The sequence below is a fragment of the Dipodomys ordii genome, unplaced genomic scaffold (assembly GCF_000151885.1).
Source record: "Dipodomys ordii isolate 6190 unplaced genomic scaffold, Dord_2.0 Scaffold59, whole genome shotgun sequence".
Classification (NCBI taxonomy): domain Eukaryota; kingdom Metazoa; phylum Chordata; class Mammalia; order Rodentia; family Heteromyidae; genus Dipodomys; species Dipodomys ordii.
In genome coordinates, this window is record NW_012267275.1 from 7,403,853 (window position 1) to 7,410,496 (window position 6,644).

The following is a 6,644-nucleotide window of genomic DNA, read 5'->3' on the forward strand; positions in this document are numbered from 1 at the left end:
AATAACTTATGATGTTAAATAACTTATATCCTAGTGAAAAAATAGCAAAAAAAAAGTTTATCGATTGAGTAATCAATCAACTCATCTAACAAATGGTGATTAATACTGTGCATACAAGGGACTTAGGACTCTAATATCATTTACCACATCTCTGTGACATTAAAGGATTTAAGGTGTCTGGAAGATTTTTTGTTTGGGGTTATGATCTCCAGACTCTGTCTTTCATTTTCCTGGATCATTATTTGGATCAATCTTTAGTTATTGTTATTAACTCATTATTCAAAATAATTGATACTAATGGCATTACTGATAGTAGAAAGTATATCATTTTACCTTATGACAACTCTTACTTATATATTAATGGAATTTAATGCATGAGATATTTTTTGTTTCAGCATGGACATCTTTTAACAGAACTATATATTATTGAAAAGAATGATTTTTTTATTGTTTGGCAATTATTAACATAATTGTAGTTATAATATTACTCTATGTTATTTTTCTTGATATACTAAGAAAGCTTTCCTGGATTAGCATGATACTTCTGTTCCACTTTGACCTATTTTCACACAAGGACATAGTTTTATAAGTAGCTTCTAAGTTTTATAAGAAGCATATTTATTAACAATGACATATTCTCAACAACTGTAATGTGATATCACTTAAAACCCATCAACAATTATTTCTGGAAAATGTGTTGTAAATAGTATGGTTCCAAGCCAATGCACAGAAGATGAAGGATAATTTCTTTCTTGTTTTGTTTTGTTTTCTTTTGTCATGGGGCTTGAACTCATGGCCTGGGCGCTGTCCCTCAGCTCTTCAGTTCAAGGCAAGCACTCTACCACTTGAGCCACAGCGCTCCTTCTGGCTTTCTGGTTCTTAGTTGAAGAGTCTCATGGACTTTCCTGCCCGAACTGCCTTTGAACCATGATCCTCAGATCTCAGCCTCCTGAGGAGTTAGGATTACAGGTGTGACCAATCGGCTCCCTGTTTCAATTTTTTTTTCATATTTTGTCTTTAACTTGGAGGGAAAAGTGACAGTCTTGGTAAGGAGAACCACAGGAAACACACTGTGCCCAGGAAAGACTTAGATAACAGGGGAAGGCTCTTTGGGGCTCTTGGGAGGAAAGGAAAAGGAGGAGCAGGGTACCCCTCTCCAGTTCTGAGCCATAGGCACTTGGCTCAGTCTTCTGCCCCATCTATGGAAAAGCAGGGACATCTCGGTGCCTCCTTCAGTGGCCTAGAGGCTGCTCCTGGTTGAGCCTCTGGAAGAACCTTTTGTGGAACTCGTAAGTGCTGCTTCTGATGGCACATGAAGGTGCGGCCTTGATGATGCACGGGAGGAAACCTGCAAAGAGGCCCTGGGTGCTCTATTCAGCTGGGACTCTCCTCAGCAGCTGCCAGGTGGAATCCACACTCGGGGGCTTCACGCTTACAGCCTCGGCAGCTCCCAGCACGACCTGCTGCTGCTGCGTCTTCATCACATCAAAGGGTAGAGTCCAGATGCCAGCTACTGTCCCTGAGATGCCACCAGCCATGAAGCTCATGCCCAGAGATGTCGGGTCCTTTGGCCGCAACCTATTTAGCCGGCTCTTCAGCAGCTCAGAATTAAAGTAGTAGAGACCTCAGAAGGGACCCTCTCGAAGGACTGTGGGGCTCCAGCCCCCAGTGGGCGCCAGCCACCTTTAGCCACCGCAGCGTGGACGCAGGTGGCTAGCTCATGGTATGCGACACATGCTGAGCCTGCAGCTTGGCCTGCACAAGTTCCAGGGAGCTGACCACAGTCCCAGTGCCCATGAGGGCCAGTGCACCAGACTCCATGGGGGCGTTAGATGTCAGAGATCAGGGCTTGGCTGTGTAGGAAGGCCTTGAGTTTGTTGCAGGCAATGAAAATAGAAGGCTGTCGCTGGCACAGCCATGACCAGGCGGGGCAGAGAGGCCGCTCCATAGGGTCCACGTGCCCTCTTGCCTTACAATCCTCACAAAGGCATCCAAGGTGCCAGTGAAGCGGGTACAATCTCCAAACCAGGTGGAACAGTGCGTACCATTTGGGCACAGGTATAAGGGCTCTGGGACACCATTGAAGTATAGGAGGCACTTCCCCCGGTGGATTGGAAAGAAGAGGCTGATCTGGTGTAAGAGAGTCTCCAGAGTCTGGAGGGAGGCATCAGCTCGCTGGCTACAGGGGGGCGCCGACACTGCAAGTGGAACTTGGCCACATCCAGAGGTGTCATGAAGATGGAGGTGACCACAGCCCCAGCCCCTGAGGTCACCATTTGTTTCAGGAGGCTAATGCCCGCAGGGTCCTGGGTGAGACAGCTTGCAGCTTCAATTCTTGTTATAAACCGGTTATAAACCGGTGCGATGTCAGAGACCCAGAGGGCTCATAGCAACTCTGCGATGGGTGAATGGTCCCTGAGTGGCGGCTGCGCACAGAGGCTGATTCCGAAAGCGAACTATTTGGCCCTGCCCCGGATGGGACTCCTCAAATGTGTTTATATTTATGTTTTGCACTTGCTTCATCTTTCATAATGAACATTCATACTCAGATAAATGAAAGTAAAAGATCATTTTCACATGAATTGGCACATGATTTGAGAAACTGAAATTTGAAATGATTGTGTCATGTCAAAAAAATCTAGTATCTTTTAAATCTTCTTTAAGAAGTTGTGTTATATCAAGTTTCACAATACATGTGAGCTCAGTATTTGCATGGCTAAGGTAGAAGGATTGTGAGTTTAAGGCCAGTTTGAGATCTATCACATGACCCTGCTTTTTGAAAATGGTAACACATGATTCTGTTAAAATTCTTGAGGAATGACCAGATTAGATACCCATTGGTTTCTCCAAATGATAGCAACAACAATCTTCATAATATATTACCTGTATTAATCATGAATATTTATAAATGCTGAACTATGCTATTACTATGATGCACATCAAGTTCATTCTCATCGTCCTATACAAATTCATATTTTTGACACACACAGGGAATACTAAAGACTCCAGAAGATATGTTATTGGAATAGGAAACCAAATCACTTTTGCAGGTAGGTATTTGACACAAAGTCAGTGTTTGTACTCACTGGGTTATTGTACAAGATGTATGATTAAATATCAGTAAATACCTGGTGAATTGAATAATTTTTTCAAATCTGTAATGTAAATGAAATAAGTTAACTATTACTTAAGACTTTTTTCCTTTTATTCTTAAATATTTTATATATATGTATAGAACAGTTTTGCATAGAGGGTATGCTCTTGATGGGCTGTGTAAATGATTTAAAAAATACTCAAAGTAAATAGATTGTTATACTCAGAGTAGAAAAGCAAATTAATTTTTAAAACCTGCAACGATAGTGATTGATCATTTAGTTGAGGCCATTAAATATTCACAAAAGTATTTTCATGTCAAATTTAGATATGTAGCTATCCTTCAGAAACTCTTCAAATATTAAATAAGCCAATAAGGGTCTTAAATCTATTAGGCTTTACAGCAAGCACTATTGTTCCTTAACTTTTCTAATCATTTTTTTGTCTTTGTCATTCAGTGATTGCAATCAACCCTGGTAAATTTAAACAGGAAAAAAATACCACAAAATTTTATTCTGCAAATTTGAAGTATGGGAATGTATATACTAGAAAAGCAGGTATCAGAAAGAATGGATTTGAGCAAGGTGCAGGTGGCTCTTAGTTGAAATCTGTGAATCAAAGTTCAAAGCCAGCTGGAACAAAAACAATCTATGAGACCCTCATTGCTAATTAGCAAAAACCTATAACAAAACCTGCAATGATTTTTATTTATATAATTTTTATATAATTTATATAATTATAACAAGACCTGTATGATTTTTTGGTTTACTTATTGAAATCAGCTGGCCAGGATTTTAAGAAGTTTTGTGTCTACATTCATCAAAGAGATAGGTCCATAGTTCTCTTTCTTTAATGAGTTCTTATGATCTATTAATGAACATGAGCATTCTATCAATCTTCTACAACTGCTATCTTTTTAAATTAAAAAAAGAAATGAAGGATAAAAAACAAACTGTCTTCCACATAAACTGTTATCGATATTTCTATAATAGTTGTCTATTAAAAACTCATATATCCACATTCCCAGCCCCATAATTTTCTTAATCCACTCATCTACTGAGGGGCATCTCAGTTGGTTCCATATCTTAGTTATGGTAAATAATGCTACAATAAACATAGTTGTGCTGGTAGCTTTAGTATGGTCTTGTTTGTGATCTTTTGAGTAAATGCCCAAAAGTGGGTCATAGGGGAGCTCTATGTGGAGTCTTTTGAGGAACCTCCATACTGATTTTCAGAGTGGTTGGACAAGTTTACACTCCCACCAGCAGTTCAGTAGGGTTCCTTTTTGGTCACATCCCTTCCAGCATCTGTCATTAGATTTTTTTTTATCATAACCATTCTAACTAGGGTGAGGTAGAATCTCAATGTTGTTTTGATCTGCAATTCTTTTATGGCAAGAGAAGTTGATCATTTCTTTATGTGTCTGTTGGCCATTCTTATTTCCTCTTCAGAGAAGTCTCTCTTTAAGTCTTTAGGCTACTTGATGATGGGGCGGTTGTTTCTTTGAGGATTTGTTTTTGATGCTAAGTGAAATGAACCCCAAGATATGGACACAAGAGTTCTGTCTTTATTGTTATTGTTTTAAATGTACCATGTGGTTTTTTTTTCCTTTGTATGTTATTTCCCCTATAGCATATCCCCTGTTGTTACTGTACTTGATTTAGGTGCCCTGCATCTTGTATATACATATGTCTAATCTGGGTAGGGGAAGAGGAATAACCAAGTGCTCAAACAAGGACACAGGATGACCCATTGCAACAAGGATACTCACAGGAGAGTATATTGGAAACCAACTTTACAACTTTTGGGGGGAGGGGCAGGGTAGGGTTGGAAGAAGTGTGAGAAATCTGTGAGGGAAGAAATAGTGGGACAACAACAAGGAAGAAAAGGGAAAGGATAACAATGATTGGTAAGTAATGTACTCATTGTGTTACTCATGTAACTGTAACCCCTCTGTAAAGCAAGTTTACAATAAAATAATATACATAAAAAAACTCAGAAAAAATGCAATTTGCATGGTCGGAATCTTTCCTCTCTTTGGTTAAGCTTCTTTCTAGATATATTATGAATGCCATTACTTTTCTGACTTTTTCTTAGCCTCTTCATTATAGAAAAACTACTGACATTTGTATGTTGACCCTGAATACTATTACATTGCCCAAAGTGTCTATTAGATCTAGGAGTTTTCTAGTATAACCTTCACAGTCCTTTTAGTATAGAATCATATCTTCTATGAATAAGGATGATTTAATTACTTCCTTCCCCATTTGAAGTCTTTTTTTTATTTTGATAAGTATTATTACATATTTGATCAGAGGCACAAGATTTTTGAGTTTTTGTGTTCCTCCACTAAGAGCATCCTCCTTTGGTCTCACTGTGTGTGAATGCCTAGAATCCCGTGTCAGTTATCATGTCCCCATATATTTTAGATCTAGCTTCTGCATATGACACAAAACAAAATCTTATCTCCAATTAAATGGAAAAAAATCTAGAAGTGGAGTCATGGATCAAATGGCAGAGTGCCAGCTGTGACAGGAAAAGAACAGCAAGAGGATCATGATGAGTTCAAGCCCCAGTACAGGAACATAAGAGAAAAAGGATTATCAAGAAAACTGGATAATCATATCTTGTTCCTAAATTTAAAGGAAAGGATTATAAACTTCCCCATTTAGTGCACTGCTGGATCTGGGTTTATTATTGCCTTTATTATGTTGAGGTATGTTCCTTCTTTTCCTAGTTTCATACGGTTTTGTCATAAAATAGATGTTGAATTTTGTCCATACCTTATTTTCTGTATCAGTTGAGATGTTCATGTGACTTTTCTACTTGATTTTGTTAAAGTGCAATATTATATTTATTGACTTCTGCATGTTAAACTTCCTTGCATTCCTAGAATGAAATCAACCGGATAATAATGTGTTTTTTAAAATATATATTTCTGGGCTGGGAAGGTGGCTCAGTGGTAGAGTGCTTTCCTTGCATGCCTGAGGCCCTGGGTTCGATTCCCCAGCACCACATAAGCAAAAAGAAAAAAAAAGACAGAAGCGGCTTGTGGCTCAAATGGTAGAGCGCTAGCCTTGAGCTGAAGAGCTGAGGGACACCATCCAGGCCCAGAGTTCAGGCCCCACGACTGGACACAAAAATAAAAAAATAAAATAAAATATACATTTCTTATTGTAAAGATACTGTACAGAGGGATTACAGTTAATTAAGTAAGGAAATAAGTACATTTCCTTTGGAGCACTGTTACCCCCTCCTTAATTTTTCCCCTACCAACACTTCCTTCTCCACCTCCCCAACTACTCCCCCACACAAGTTGTAAAGTTCGTTTTCAACACAATGTCTTGTGCATCTCATTGTTACAATGGGTCAACATGTATCCTTATTTCAACATTATGTTATTTCCCTTCCCCTTTCCAAATGTATATACAATATTACAAGATGCAGGACACCAGAATCAAATACTGTGAAAGCAAGATTTAGAACATGGGGAAAGAACATACAAAAGAAACAAAAAAAATCACATAATACATTTTAAATACATTAAAGAC

The 6,644-nt window shown here is 38.8% G+C and overlaps 1 pseudogene; it reads right to left on the reverse strand.

Moving 5' to 3' along the window:
* Positions 1-1,109: 1,109 nt before the first annotated feature.
* On the reverse strand, positions 1,110-2,523 carry LOC105989798 (annotated as a pseudogene).
* Positions 2,524-6,644: the final 4,121 nt, after the last annotated feature.